Source organism: Lutra lutra, chromosome 2 (assembly GCF_902655055.1).
Source record: "Lutra lutra chromosome 2, mLutLut1.2, whole genome shotgun sequence".
In the NCBI taxonomy this organism is placed as follows: Eukaryota; Metazoa; Chordata; class Mammalia; order Carnivora; family Mustelidae; genus Lutra; species Lutra lutra.
In genome coordinates this window covers 161,327,255-161,343,622 of record NC_062279.1, presented here as the reverse complement: position 1 = coordinate 161,343,622, position 16,368 = coordinate 161,327,255, and the positions used below count along the sequence as shown (strand labels likewise).

Below are 16,368 nucleotides of genomic sequence, written 5' to 3'. Positions count from 1 at the left end.
TGGCGGGTCAGGAAGTGTGTCATTTGGGCAGATCCAGAGGAGCCCCCGTGTCCTCAGCCACAAGATGGGACAGGTGATGATCTCTCCCTGCGGGGACTGGACGATGAAATGTCACGACCGCGAAGCTTTCAGCAGAACGTTCATTATTCAGCAGAATGTTTGTTAGAAGTCGGGCCTTGGGGGATGGGAGATGCCAGAACGCCCTGATGCTACATTCTGGGGAATCATTTGTCCTCCCCAAATCTACTTGTCTCTTTCAAACAACCTCAGCCTTTTCTGCACCTGGTGCTAATGAAAAATCATGTATTGAAGAGAAATCCAGACATGCCCACAGGGCAGAAATACTTTTTTTTTTTAAACCAAAGTTATGCCCTTAAAAATAATCTCACCAGTGACAATAAAGGCCCAAACTAAATGAGTACAAGCTGCCTGTTGGGTTTCCTGACCCGAAACCAGGATAAGGGATTTTTGTGTTCTGGCCTTAATTTCCTCATCTGAAAAATGGGTACAATAATAATAGACTCTACCTCCTAGGCTCCAGGGAAAGGTCAAATGGGATAATAGGGGACAAGTTTTACGCTGGTGCTTTGCGTAGGGTCAGCCCTCTTCCAGAGCAGGTGAACTCCCCGTTCTGCGACTCATTAGTGGCCCCCTCCTGGCTCAGGTTCCAGTGAGACTGGCATTGGTGTCGATGCTGGTGGTGGTGCAGGGGCAAGCGGATTGTCTATTAGCCACACAGGCACCTCTGATTCCTGAGGACACAGAGGGTGAGAACTTTGGGAACAGCATTCTGATCCTATCACCAGAGAATTCAGACCCCGGCCAGGAGCCATCATCTATGGGGCTTGGCATCACCAGACAAGACTGGGACAGAGGCTGGCAGAAGGTGCTTGTGAGTGCAGAAACATGCCGAGGAGCTGAATCCAGGAAACAGCCCCGAGTCTGTCTGCTCAGCGAGTCTGTCTGCTCAGCATGTGGGCAGCTGGCCTCGATCAGCCCAAATCTGCCTCCCCACTCCCTCCTTTCAGGAGCAGATGCTTGTGGTGCAGACCCTATCTCTGGAAACCTCTAGGACCCACCTGCTCAGATGATTCTACACCCCTGAGCCCGGGAGGACACAGGTCCAGAGGTGAGAGCAGGGCTCTTGGAGCCCAAGAGATGGTGCGTAGTATCTGCCCTCTTAGGCCTGAAGCTCCAGTTGGTCAGCTGGAATGTCTGCATGTGCCCAGGGGACCCCCGGCACTTCTGCTGACCATGCTGTAAGGTGACATTTTTCCTCCCGGGGTGGTGAATGGTGAGAACCATGGGTTGCCAAGCAGATGGCATCCTGGGGTGAAGCATGAGTGAGGAAGTTCAGCTTGTGGCCACGCCTACTCCCCCAGGCAGCCCCGTTGCTGGTCAGTCACCTCCTCTATGCCCAAGGACAGCTCTGGCAGTGATTTGGGGGGACGTGCTTATGGGAAGGAGGGGGTATGCCACAACATGAACAGTGGTTGCTTCTGCCTTGTCCATCCGTCTCTCCTGAGCCTGCCTCCTCACCCTCTGACTCTGACACAGACCATAGTCATAGCCTGTGCAAATGACAGGTCAACTGGGCTTCGAGTGGATAGGATTTCCCAGGGAAAGGGAAGGGCTACAGCATTTATTCTTCTAAGATTTACTGAGCTTTGGCTAGAGACTGCTATTTTCTTTTCTTTTTTCTTTCTTTTTTTTTTTTTTTAAGATTTTATTTATTTATTTGACAGAGATCACAAGTAGGCAGAGAGGCAGGCAGAGAGAGAGAGGAAGAGAAGCAGGCCTCCTGCTGAGCAGAGAGCCAGATGCTGGGTTCCATCCCAGGATCCTGGGACTATGACCTGAGCCGAAAGCAGAGGCTTTAACCCACTGAGCCACCCAGACGCCCCTGCTATTTTCTTTTCAATATTCCCACCTCTCCCTTAGAATCCCAACTTTAACTGGGAATCATGGCACCCTTCCAGTGAAACTTCCCAGCCTGCTTTGGACTTCAGTGTAGCCACATAGAAAGGTCAGGTCAGTGAGAAGTAAGCAGAGTTGTTGTGTGGGACTGCTGGAAAGTTTCCTTGAAAGGGAAGCAATACACATTTTTCTGCTTCCCCATTCTTAACACAGAATTCAGATGTGATGGCTGGAACTCAAGCCACCATCCTGAGCCCCAAACTGGATACACTAAAGTAGAGTAGCTAGGTAGGAGTTTGAGCCTCTGAAGATGACAGTTTCACAAAACTTTCCCTGTGCTATTCGAGGCATTTTTCATAAGAGGCAGATAAACTGCTACCTTTTAAAACTCCTATTGTCATGAAATCACTTGTTACATATAGCCAAACCTGATCTAAACTGATACAGGAGCGAAGGGCACAGTGTAGACAAGAGGGACAGGTATGGTAAGTCTTTCCAGAACCTAACCTAACATGGACTGGAAGCTAAGGAGGCTTTTGTGCTATCCTAGGTGTTCATCCCAGCACTCAGTGTTGGCTGAGTCCCCTCCCTGATGCTCCTGCACCTGTGAACTGCCAACCATTGTACCAGCTCACTTGGTAGGAACGGAGGGGCTGTGCCCTGCCCAACTGTGCCCAGGCTTGCGGGGTGTGTGCACTGGGGCAGGGCCAGCTGCAGAGGTCTACCAGCCCCAAGGAGGTGAGATCACACACAGATGAGCTGGTGGGAGCATCAGTGACTTCTTGCAAACACTGACCCAGGAACCAGCCCTAAACCCAGGACAACCTTCTTTGGTGAGTCCGTGGAGGACCCCCAAAGCTGTGGGATTGCCTGAGGTTTGGGGAGTATGGAGCGGTACAGGAGAAGCTTGGGGCCTTGCTCCAAATGTCTTCCAAGCCCGCCACCCCCATCACCCCACATCCCACATACCGCCTAGGCAACTGTGGGCCACTGGTTCCAAGAATATCACTGGGCGGTTCACGGAACAGCAAATGTAGGAATAGTTGCTATAAACTAAGGGCCTAGGCTTTTCCTATATTATCATATGCCATCTGGTCTCATCTTCACAGCAACCCTGCAAGAGAAATCATTATTCCGGTTCTACAGAGGGGGATACTGAAATTCAGAAAGATTGAGTCACGTGCCGAAGGTCACAAAGCAAGTGGCAAGGACAAGCCTGCGGGCCAAATCTGCCTGGCTTTGAATCTTATTTTCCTCCCTCTGCCCCTTGATGAGGTGGAGGAAGTTGAGCTTGGACCAGCTTTGTGGTCCTTGAGTGACAGCAGATCTATGTGAGCAGCTGCCTCAGTCATGCACGAATAAGCTCAGCCAGGTTCAAGGGCAAATCCTCAGGAGGGGAGCATTCTCAATGCTTAGCAGGTCCCGGGAGTTGCCCCTAAGGCTCCCCGGGGCTCCACGTGGATATTGCCCAGACCATCTGCAGCTTGGGACAGCTGGGCTCCACATAGCTGGGAAGATGTCTGTGGAACGTTTTCCCAGGGAAATGAGGTTTATTAGGGAGGGAAAGATGGAGTCTGGAACTAAAGGGAAGATTCGAGTTTCATTGAGAAGACGTCTGTCACTGCCTCTCACCTTTTGATTGAGCAAAAGCACTGTCTTTTTGTATAGTGAACAAACGGTTTTATCTTCAACAGGTTCTTCCGGGAACCCCACCCCAAACACACCTTGACTTTGACCTTAGAACACAGAGACAAGGGAAAGGCTCTCTGCCGGAGCACTCTCCCTTCTTAGAAACGAGAAGTATGAGCAGAGATGTGGGTCTCAGTTTGGCTTTTGCTCAGCAACAGAGCCACACTCCATTAACATCATCCCAGCACCAAAACCTCTGAAAATCTAGTTTAAAAAAGAAAAATCTGGGTGCCTGGGTGGCTCAGTGGGTTAAAGCCTCTGACTTCAGCTCAGGTCATGATCCCAGGGTCCTGGGATCGAGTCCTGAATCGGGGTCTCTGCTCAGCAGGGAGCCTGCTTCCCCCCGCCGCCCCCCGCCTTCCTGTCTGCCTACTTGTGATCTCTCTCTCTGTCGAATAAATAAATAAAATCTTTGAAAAAAAAAAAATCTGACTTGGGGCACCTAGGTGACTCCGTCGGTCAAGCGTCTGCCTATGGCTCAGGTCATGATCTCAGGGTCCTGGGATGGAGGCCCACATGGGGCTTCCTGCTCAGCGGGGAGTCTGGTTCTCCCTCTCCCTTTGCTCCTCACCCTGCTTGTGCTTTCCCTCTCTCTCTCAAATTAAAAAAAATAAAATCTTTTAAAAAAAATCTGACTTGACTTGAATGTAGGGCTCTTTTTAGTTTTAGTTTTCATTTAATCCACTTTGCATGTATATGTATCCATTTTTGCTCTGAAGACATCCATATGTTTGCATACAGGATGCTACCCCACATGAACTATGCCCCTTAATATCTTCTTTAACATTTTTTTTTCTTCAGCTAAGATAGCAGAATCCATGATTTATTGTACACCCATCACAGGTAGCCATAGGTGAAAAGAAAATTAGTCCCACAAGTCACAGGTCCAGGGCAAAGGCCCAAAAGGGACAGCTTTGGTATTAGCAAGGTGGGTTTCTCACAGGTGGTCACTGTGACCAGATGGTGATGGATACTCTAAACCCATTGAATCAAGGTCTAGAAGTAGGTGTGTAGTCCCCAGCCTCAGGCTTTCCTCATTTCTGCTCCTGTGGCTTCCACGGCCACCCAGGCCAGCAGCTTTCTTGGACCTTTGCATCCTCTTTCTCCTTTTCCACTTCAGGCTGGTGTGCTTCACGTTCCTCACCTGCTTGACAAGGTTAATAGCTGTACCTTCTTCACTTAGTTCTTGAAAGAATCACTTGTTAGCCCGTATGTAAAGCCTGTGGGACAATGTCTAACAGGTTAAATGTTCCTCAGGAGATGAAGCTGTTATTATACAGAACCTGTGAGCCTGTGGGGAAGCCCAGAAGAGACCATGACCATGCTTAGTTTGTTTCTAGCTTCTTCAGAGAGCTTACCTTTAAACAATTGTCCAGAGAATGAGATAACTGATTCCAAAGACCAGGAAGAGAGAGAAAGCATATAGGGCCACTCCCAAGGCTCAGCTAAATTGTACCCCCAGGACCCTGAAAAACTTGCTGACGTAGCCATAGAGCTGTTGTCAGTATCGGCCAAGGAATCAAGAGATAGGGGAGTGGTGGGAGAGAGCCAGGAATGGAGAGGGTTTTCCTGATTTTTTTTTTTAAGAGAAAAGGGTAAATTGTAGAAACTCCAGACTGATGTGATTATGATCCCTTGTAAAAATATTAGACACTTTGGTCATCCCTGGATTAGAAGAAATAGAGTATCTGGTACTCTCATGGGTTCACTATAAGTAAGTCATGCCAAACCCACTCCGAGTCTTTTGGGGATGGGGCTAATATGGATCTGGGAAATGCTGAAGACTTGGAAGACCTTGATCTTGAGAGAGATTTATCATCAGAGACCCTAACAACAGCCTTTTGGACAAGAAGGAGAAATGTGGTCTGACTATAGCACAGGTAGGCTGATTCATCTTTGATTGTAGCCAAAGAATGTTGAATAATGACCAGTTTGAGAGGAAGGTCTTAAGTCCTGGTTCCAAACATCTCTCTTTTGCATTTTAGAAATAGATACAATGCTTTCCAGCACCACTCTTATTATTCTGTTTGTTTTTTCTCTCTGAACATTGTTTTAAAGTTCATTTGTAGAATCATGTTAAAATCGTAGCAACATAGGATAATTGTGCATTCGCATTTTTTTCTTAAACTTTCCCCTGATGCTGAAATGTTTCATTAAAATTCAGTTCGGTAATAATTTCACATTTCATGTGATACTGAAGTCCCTGAGGCAACTTGCTGATGAAGACAAAAGCCAGTTGGTCAATAAGCATTCTTTCCTGCTCTTGTTCCTTGGGGGACAAAAATTGCTTAATACCAACCACATGCCAGGCACTGTGTAAGGCACAAGAGCCTCACAGGATCATAAAACCAGAGGGAACCTGGAGTTTCTAGAGTAATGCAAAAGGTTTTTTCCTGATAACACAGGAGTTACGGAAGCATTTTAATGAAAGCTCATGCTATATAGCCATCCTCAAAAGGTTTGCAACCTTCCTTACCCTTTGTGCTAGGGTTTTACTTTTGAAATAAAAGCTGGTCTCATGAGAGAGGCCATAAAAACAAAATTGCAGCCCAGGCTTTTTTTTTTTTTTTTTTTTTTTAGGCAAGAAGAATGTTCAGAAAAGAAGTCCGAAATGATTACATTTGCCCGACTCCAGAAAACAGGCAAACAACCCCAGCCTCTCGCCCATCTGCCCCCCAACCCCCATCCCTACCACCCAGCAGTTAAACATATCCCAGTCACCCCCAGACATGGAGTCAGGCTCATGCCCTGCCTTAGTCCCTTTCCCGGCCCTCGGGGTTGTATGTGTGTGGTGGGACCAGCTGCGTACACTGTTCCCGGAACATCACAGGGCCATTTGCGCTCCTAAGTGGAGTGGAACTGAATGTGGATCATAGCTGTGACAAGCCAGGAGCCAACGTCCCTGAGTTTCCCACTGCAGCTGCTTTTCCTTACCTCGTGGACTTATAGCCCATTTTCTAAAAACCACCGGCTGCTTTTAAAAAGAGAAGGAGCAGTCTCCTGTTTTAGCCTAGCCCCCTGCCCCCAATCCCTCACTTGCACCCCCTAGATGACAGGGCAGTTCTCTGAATCAGGGGTGACTGGAATCATGTAATCCAAAGGGCGGTGTTTAGTCAAAGTTAGGGTCGCCCTGGGCTGCTGGGAGTTTGGGAGGTGGGGGTCACATGCTTCTGTGCAAGGGGCCAGCACTAGGAACTGCCTCCCACACGATCTCCTGCGGTGGCTGCCCATTAAGGGTGCCAGGGGCCCCCCTCTAGGTCAAGTGACCCACCTGTCTTAGCGGGAGTCCTGGATTTCCATACTTCCTCAGATTCTTCCCAGGTGTTTCTGAACCACCGAAGAAGCAGGAGCTTGGGGTTCCACACCAGGGAGACCTGGGTTTGAACTTGATTTTCCTGCTACCTTTCGATGAAGGTCCTCGAGGATATTCCTTAGATTCTGGAGGCTGTTTTTTCCGCGATAAAATGGTGGGGGTGTGTGTGTGTGTGTGATAGCAACTACCTTTCAAGGGTGGGACGACTAAATGACAGACCTCGTTCGTGTTTGACTCACACTAAGTGTTCAGTAAACAGTTGTTGCTCATTGTCAGGGTTTTAATCATTGCCAGATGCTTGCAGACCTCGAGCTCACACTCTGTCCCGCAGAAGCCTCCTCCATGTTCTGAAGGCTCTGTTTGGAGGTACCAGGACCTGTCTTCTCTCCCTTCTCTGCACTGTGCTCCTGTGTGTGCCTTGGCTCACTGCCACCACCTCTCACGTTTATGGGGAGACTAAGAGTGAAACTCCCACCCCACAAGGTATGATTGGCCCGGTGGCATCATGGGTCCATTCTTGACCAATCACTCTAGCAGCTCGAGTGTGGGCTCTGACGGGTTCAGGATTGGGAGATTGGAGAAGAGTATCCCCCAGAGGAGTCGCAGGTGGGGTTTTGCAGGTGCTGGGGCAGGCAGTGGATGCGTGTGTCCCACAGCCTGCCTTACTCATGGTTAACTATAACTCTGCGAAGGAAGAAGTCAGATCACAGGCAACAGGAAGGCACAAAAGGACAAGAAAGAACATTTAGGGTGCAATGCCTTTGCTCTCTTGATTGCAAAATTGCTTGTTAGTACTTTACATACCTGTAATCCGTTCCTGGCTGCACCATGAACAGATTCGAATCTTTCTTTGCTCACGCCCTTCCATCTGCCTTGTGCCTTCTATGTTCCTCCCTCTATGTGCACCCATCTAAAGACTACTCATCCTTCAAGAGCCCACTCAAATTCTACTCCAGAAAGCCTCCTGTGAACCCCTTGCTCCTGTACCTCTTACCCATGGCCAAACGAAGCACGGTTCAGACTTCTAGCACTATCTGTGTCTCTTTCATAGCATGTATCACTTCCTGTCTTGTACTACCATTCCAGTACATACTGTTGAGGGCTGAGTTTACTCAGCTGAGTGCCTTCATTAGTATGGTACTTAATTTTATGTGATGACAACTTGGTTGGGCCATAGTGCCTGGATGTTTGGTCAAACATTATTTTGGATGTTTCTGCGAGGTGTTTTGGATGAGACTAACATTTAAATCAGTTGACAGTGAGTAAAAGGGATTGCCCTCCATAATGTGGGTGAGCCTTGCCCAATCAGTTGAAGGCCCCCATCCAATCAGTTGAATAGAACAAGACTCACTTCCACTGAGCAAGAGGGAGTTCTGCCAGCAGATGGTCTTCGGACTTGAACTATGATTAGCTCTTCCCGGTATTCTGCCCTGTGGGTTTTGGACTTGTCATCCTCCATAGCTGTAAGTAGATTCCTTAAAATAAACCTCTCCCTTTATATTTAAATATCATAACAGCTCTGTTTCTCTGGCATACCCTGGATAATACAATCACCTAGCAGAGTGCCTGGGAAAAGGTTAGAGCTCAGACAAAAGTGTTTGTCAATAAGCGAATGAATGAATGAGTAAATGGATCCTGCCTGGCCACTCAGTGCTATGCATCTAAGGGAAAACCTGGCTTTGCAGTGGAAGTTAATGGGATTATATACAGGCACATGCTTTATGAAAGGTCAAGCTCTACGTAAGTATTTGTTGTTATATTTGTTTCTTCCTCTGCCACAACTGCCAACACCATTATGGCTCCGGGTAATACATGCCATTATACATTTGTCCAAACCCACTGAATGTATAACACCAAGAGTAAACTATGGACTCTGGACTCTAGGGGATTATGATGTGGTGACCTAGGTTCATCCTTAATCAAAAAAAAAAAAAAAAAGAAAGAAAGAAAGAAAGAAAAACAAACAAACCAAACCAAACAAACAAACAAAAAACCCTTCTGATAAGTATTGTTGATAATGGGGGAGGCTATGCATGTAGAGCGATAAGGGGGATATATGGAAAGTCTCTACACCTTCCTTTCAATTTTATTGTAAGCTTAAAACAGCTCCAAAAAATTTAAATCTTAAAAATAAAAAACCCGGAACACAAAGCCTTTGCTGAATGAGAACAGTTTCTGAAGCCGATGAAAAAGCCCCGGATGAAAAATCGCCCCAGTTTATGGCAATCCCAAACCACTTGGCTCGGATAAGGGCGCTGGCAGCACCTCTGAAGAACAGCTGGGAGATCAATTTGGGTTTGGGCTTATTAGCCTTGCATCGGGCTTGGAAGGGTGTCTTTGGAGAAACGGGGTCTCGGGCAGGGGACCGAAGCCACTGTGAATAATCCTGACAGCACATGCGTGGCCGGGGAAGATTTAACAGCCTCAGCTGTGCCTCGTCACTCAGCCAGTTCCATGGAGCCTCTGCAGATAAGAAACAACAACCCGGGGCCAGCCAGCCAACCCCAGCCCGATGGGACCTGGATTGATTTCACCCGTTGTCTGAGTCTCAGCCTCTCCTTGCTTCCCAGGTGGAAGAAGCCCAGGAAAATCACGGGGTGCAACTGTTGTTGGAGGAGGGAAGACCTGCGAGGCTCTCTGGGGTGAGAGGGGGTCACCTTAGGACACAGGAGAAGGGCAGCAGCCACGCAAATGCACACCTACTACCGGCCCCCCGAGTCCGTACCCTCCGGGAGCTCACATCTTCCTGGGGCGGAGTGGGAGGGTTTTGCCTTCCCAGGTACTGAGTTCTTTGGTTGAGACTTGATACTATTTTGCTTTTTCCCTTGTGGGTTCGTTCATTCATTCACTCATTCACTCACTCATCCTGTTCACAAAGATGGTATTTGCATTCTGTGTACCTGCTCGTGTAAAAAAATTAAATACAGAAAGGTTTGAAAGAAACATACACAACACCTTATGAGCCAGAAACAAATCCTCTGAACATTCTGACATCTGACAGCGAAGTTTTCGACACCTTTCTCTATGTATACACTCATGTAGACATTTATGTGTCACTTGACATAATGAGACATTTTCTGTTTCCCAATTTGCATTTTTTCTTATTCAACAGTATCACAGAGAGCGTCCTCCAACAGTGACGACAGACACACAGCAACGTTTTAAATGGCTGCTTAGTATTCGGTTCTGTCAAAATGTGTCATGGGTCAGCCATGGAATGACTTTGAGGATGCTGCCAGCCTTCTGCTCTGATAACCTCTCTCCTCCCCACCCCTGACACCCGTACATGGACAGAATCCACGCTCTCCCATCCTCCTGCCTGCTCGATCACACTCTGCCCAGTACCCAGCTCCAGGCCGGTGTATAGAAAGAAGGTCCTCAGTAGATGTTTGCGGAACAACTCAAGTGAACAACTTTGTGTCCTTGTTCTGTTATCTCCTTAGAAAAAGTTCCTAGAATTAGAATTTTAGGATCAAAGGGAATAGATATTTTTATTTCAGTCACATATCACCAGATTGCTTTCCAGAATGGTCCTACCAATTTATAGTCCTACACACACTGTCAGAGCTTCTCCTCACCTCGGCCAAAGCTGGGTGTTTTCCTTTTTTCAACCTTGGCTAATCCAACAGGTTTGAGGCTTTATACTTTACCTTCAGTGCTATTTATCAATTTTGGTTAGAATTATTTGTCTACTGTCTTCTCATTAGCAGCTAGCTGAGGGCCTGAAGCAAGGTTAATACTTAATATATATGATGCAGTAGCTCGAAAATATTTATAAAGTCTGTTGCCGTGCTAGGCATCATTTCTGCTGCTGCCCACATGGAGAACCAGGTGTGACCTGGAGTGGGACAGGTCATTTTTGGACAGAAACAAGCCAACACCATGGGAGGGAGGAAACAGGAAAGTGAGGGTATTACAGAGGCTGGGAGTGGATACAGTGTCTAAGGGACGGAAAAGAGGGCACACAGAACATACCCCATGTTGGTACCCACGCCATCAAGGAAAGATTCAATGCAGAGGGAAGGGACTGTGGGTAGCAAGCACATTTCTTTCTTTCCTTTTCTTCTCCTTTCTTTTCTTTTCTTTTTTTAAAGATTTTATTTGTTTATTCGACACAAAGAGAGAGAGAGAGTACAAGGAGGGGTAGCTGCAGGGAGAGGGAGAAGTAGGCTCCTACTGAGTAGGGAGCCCGACATGAGGCTCGATCCCAGGACCCTGGGATCATGACCTGCCCCAAAGGCTGATGCTTAACCAGCTGAGCCACCCAGGTGCCCCAGCAAGCGTGTTTCTTAAACTATCGCTGAGAGGCACCTACAAGGGAACCGTACATAGTACTTGCTTGACGTGCTTGGTCCTGGGTTCATTCAAAGCAACTTAGTCAGAAGCCCTGGAGACTGGACAGGTCCTGACACAACCAGCAGGAGAATCCTTTGCCCACCAGAATGGAGGAGCCGCCGCTCAGGGCGACACCCACCTCATAGGTGTTAGAGTGAAACGCTCAGTCAGAGAAGGAAGATTTAGGGTTTAGACCAAAGCAAATAACCAGTTTGTCTGGCGCCCTCACTTCACTCACACACCCTCACATCAGCCGGTTGTTCCGGTGTCAAGACTGCAAAGAAATCTCTGTTGCGGATTCTTGTGTCACCTTGCCGCGGGCGAACATTCCTTCGTCTGAGGGGTTTAGAGAACCAGCCAAGCGTGGATGCTGACGTTGGCTAGGTGGATGCTGATGGACCTCTCCCATAAGCACACTCACCATGACATTCCTGGGAGTCTCTGTGTAGCCAAACTGGCAACGAAGTGGGAAATTCTCTTGGGCTTTCTGACGATACTCAGGGCAAGGGGAGGGGAGCTCCATATACCACTTAAGTGGCCCCAGAGAAGGGCACACTCCTACCTCCGGCTCCTCAAAGCCAAGTTTCCCTTCCCAGGCGGGGACAGTTCCCCTCAGGGGAGTTGGCAAGGGCAGAGTGCGGGGGACAGTGGCAGCTGCTGGAAACTTCCCAGGTAGCTGCCCATAGAACTGAGGAATGAGCCACCCAAATGAGCATACTGTGGAAAATTCAATTTCTGCCTGTTGCCTCCTGCCGCTTTCAACCGGCCAGCCACAGAGGTGAAGCCGGGAAGAGCTATGGAAATGTCAGAAGGCAAGTGACGCAGCTAAATCATCACACCAGCATCCATACGTCCTGATCATGCTTTACCGATAGTCTTGGCTCAGGGACCCCACTCCTGATGGAGGACAGGGTTGGGGGCTGCAGGGGAAGCTGTGATTTCAGAGAGGCTGCCAGATGGCCGTGAGAGACCCAGTGCACACATGTCATGCCGACTGACAGCATCGGGAATTATGCAGATGGAGATGGAGCCCTTTAGCTACGGTGGATGGCATCTCTGCAATCCACGGAATACCTATGTGGAAGGTAATGCACCTTGAAAACGGACCGTAAACTCTTACTAAAGGTCTGATGCGCTGAGACGGGGCGCCTTTTCCAGCAGCGATGAGGCTGGTACAGTCAGCATATCCTGGATAATGTTTGTTGGAACCATCTTTGCCTGGAACCAAATAAAGCAGTTGCTCTTTCAAGTTCGCTGACTTAGGGCCAGATGAGTGAGGGATAGAAAAAGGGCAAACACCTCCTGTCGTGGACCCCCTATTCTGCCTTGTTTTCCTCTGCCTCCTCCCACCTAGAAAATGCTCTTCCTCTCCTTTAAATAACCATGGAATCTACCCCTACCTTCAAGAAGCCTTCCTGAATTTGCGGCACTCCAAAAGCCCACACCTTTCTCTTAGAAGACACTGTTGGAGCGCAGTCCGTTGAGCATCTGACTCTGGGTTTTGGCTCAGGTCATGATCTCAGGGTCCTGAGATTGGGCCCCGAGTCAGGCTCCATGCTTAGCGGGGGATCTGCTTGAGATTCTCCCTCCCTCAGCCCACCCATGCCCTCTGCTACTGCTCCTTCCCCCACTCATGCTCTCTCTCTCTCTCTCTCTCTAAAATAAAAAAAAATCTTTAAAAAGAATGTATTTTTAAAACCAGGCCCCCTCCAGTGGCAGCTTCCCAGGCCTCCCCCCTACTGACTGTGTGGCCCTGGACAACCTTCAGGGCTGCTGGGAGGATGGAATGAGTTAATAAAATGCTAAGAATGTAGAGGAAGACCCATTATAACTTGTATATATAACATACATAGTGTATTATATATACATATACAACATCCATCTAACATAGGTAAATATAATACATATACATGTTATATGCAACGTAATATACATATGAACAATTTAATAATAATTAGTAGTAGTTCAACAAGTATTCACCCATTGTGTGCCAAGCACGGTGATGGCCCCAGGAAATGGGGGTAAGAGGCAGGGGGAACAAATATAACGCAGAATAAAATGTCTCTTGTTCTCCTCAGCAAGGAACAAACACCTAGAATGGGAGTAGGGCTCAAATGCAACTTGATCTAACACAAAGCTAAAAAAATAAAAAAAAAAAAAATTCCTTTCTAAGCAGAGGGGGCGGGGATGAAGCTCAGGGAGAGGCCAGAGGGAGAAAGAAGAAACTCTCAATTCATTCTAGTTGCTCAGAGGATGGGAGGGCTTTCTGGAAAATGCGAGTGTGTGCAGGAAACTAAAGGATAGGCAGGGAAGGCTAGGAAGAGCCAAGGTGAGGGTCGGGGGAGAATGGGCTGGACGTTAGGTGCTCAACCATCCAGAGTACATGTGCTAAGCACCCACTGTGTGTCAGGCACAGTTTGAGGCCCTGGGAATAGAGCAGGGAAGGAGGGGATAACACGAAGGAGGTGGAAATGCCTTTCTCACCCTTCTGGCCCCAAGAGGTCATGGAGAAAAAGGGTATCACGTGGAGACTGGAAAGGTCACGTGCCTGGGTCTTTGCTTTTCTGTACCCTGCTGGCCGCTGGTGGAGTGAATAACTTTTGAAATATCCAGATAGGCATGCGTGCGCTAGAGAGCCTGGGTCCTGGAGCTTTTCCACTGGGTGCTCATGGCTTAGGGGAAGGGACCCCCAGGGAACCCCAACTCTCAGTCTGACCATACGTTTCAGCTATGGGTGATGGTGGAGAGGCAGGGGTGGGGAGTGGGCAGTCAAATGTCCCTGAGGTGGCATGCCCAGGCTTCCTGGGCTGGGGTCTTCAGCCTGCTCGAGTAAGGGAAAAGCATTCTTCTAAAGTCATTTATTTCCCTATTTAACACAGGAAGGCCATGACTGGGCAGTTGCAGGAAGAATGGGAAGACAGGGCCCTGGTGGGACTCTGAATTTTTTTTAAGGCCTGAACCTCTCTTCTGGGGGAACTGAGAGCATATGTGGAAAAGCAGAGCTTGGAAGGGGAGCTCTGTCTCCTTAAGTGGCCAGAAAGAGGGTCCTTGGCCAAGAGTGTGGGAGCCAAGGCAGAGAGGGAGACCAGAGGGCTGCAGCACAGGACCCCAGTCTTGTGTAGTTGCCTACACACCCAGTAGCAGGAGGACCAAAGCTCCTTTCTTTGTCTTCCCTTCCTGTGTTTTGATGGGGGGTGCCCAGAGGTTGTGAGGGGGGAGCTGTGCAGAGGTTGTAGCAAGCCTGGGGTAAGGAGACTTGGAGGGGAGCAAAGTGGAGTGACTGCAGATCAGCCAGGGGGCAAGGGAGGCAGGCTGAGCCCAGGGCTGGATGGAGACCGTTTTCTCTGCAACATTTCTCATTACTCCCCCTACTGAGAATAGAGCCCTGACTTTTTTCAGGGAGTAAGTGGAGCTCTGGATAGGGAATGATGATTGACCTCAGCCTGTTGTGGTAATCGCATCCTCCTTTGCTAGATATTACATTAACCAGCGTCTCATGCAGCTAGGGATGGCGTACTGTCCTACTTTGGGTCTATGAAGTGTGGGGGAAAGTCTGTTGAGGAAATCTTAAGACAGAGAGAGAGAGAGAGTGAGCAAAGAAGAGGGAGAGAGAGAAGGAAGAAGTTCTTTCTCATTACCTCTCAAAGCCATCTCTGCTTTCCGCCTTTAATGTAGCCATGATGTCTGGAACTGCAGCAACCATCTTGCTACCATGAGGTGACAGGCATGAAGATGAAGAGACAATTCCCACAGGTGACAGAGTAGGAAGATAGGAACCTGGGCCCATTGCAGCATTGTTGAGAAATGAAGCCAGCCTTCAGACTATCACTCTCCAGACCCTTTCTTGAGGTCTGAGAGCTGTTGCTGATGTGGATGGGAACAGGAAGAAAACAGAAAAGAGTAAGACTCTTCTCCCTACCTCCTGCCTTCTAATTTACTTCGACCAATAGAAAGCGGCATAAGTGATAGTAGGTATGTTCTAGAGCCTCGGCCTCAGCGGGACTTAGGCCTCCCAACTCACCCTCTTGGAAACTTGCTCTGAGATAGCCATGGCACAAAGATCCTGTGAGGAAACACCATATGGACAGAGGTGCCCTGCTGCCCCAGGCCACCCACCCGCAGAGTGTGCCTGCCCATGTGAGCCAGGGCGGTGCCGACCGAAGAACCAACCAACCCCCCCAAAGTGGGAGAACCCAGTGTTGGGGTTTATTATGCAGCAATCCCCACCCGAAACAACATGCAATGAGAGAACAGTCTACACGGGCAGAGCACTCTGCCCCAGGACTTGACAGTGCTGGGGCAGGGGGGAGGGGCCCCTAGGGAGGGGTGGGCGGTGACATGGAAGTTGGGAGTCTCCCTTTTGACCTCTTGCCAATGAATCTCAATGAGAGCACAGCTGGGAGTTGGTTTCTTTGGGCTGGGAACTCATATTTACTATATTCTCTCCTTTGGCAATGTGGCTCCAAGCATGTGCCAGGCCCCCTTCCTGCAGGGCTCCTTGCCGGTTCCTCATCTAGCTCATTTCACCCATCCTCATTCTCCGCTTCTATTACTCTGGGCTCAGAGCAGGCCTTGATGATCCTAAATCAGGGCCTCCTATATGCTCTCTCAGGACACTGAGTTTTCCTACATGGCTTTCATCTCCATGTGTAATTAGTTATTTTTCTTGGTGTTTCAGAGGTCCAGACTCATCAAAACCTAAAGGGCTTAATCACTGCCACTCTACAAGATGTGATTAGTAGGAGCAGAACTTTCTGGTCCCTCACTGTTCCTATTGGTTTCTCCAGACCATCGGTTCTCCAAGTGTGGGCCTGGAACGGAATCAGTGTCATTGGCATTAGCTGGGAACTTATTAGGAATGTGAATTCTCAGACTCCACCCCACTCTAAGGGAATCAGAGACTGGGAATGGAGCTTAGCGCTCCAAGGGGTTGGGTGGGGAAGGGGGTTTAGCAAGCCGTCCGGATGATTTTGAGGATGTTCCTAAAGTTGGAGGACCAGTGGTCTAGACAGCAAGCAGATGGGTGAGTGGCGGAGGAAGAGAGCAATGACCAGATGACACCTGGAAAAGAGACAACCCCTTGCCGGCTCCCTTCTGCGTTCTGTTTGCCAAAT

At 48.7% G+C, this 16,368-nt stretch overlaps 1 long non-coding RNA gene across 1 annotated transcript; it reads right to left on the bottom strand.

Annotated features, from left to right (window-relative positions):
- Positions 1-12,141: 12,141 nt before the first annotated feature.
- On the bottom strand, positions 12,142-15,395 carry LOC125094333 (uncharacterized). Its single transcript, XR_007125466.1, has 3 exons — positions 15,276-15,395; positions 14,893-15,118; positions 12,142-12,472 (listed from the first exon to the last, which is right to left on the bottom strand). It is a non-coding gene; the product is annotated as an uncharacterized LOC125094333 (long non-coding RNA).
- Positions 15,396-16,368: the final 973 nt, after the last annotated feature.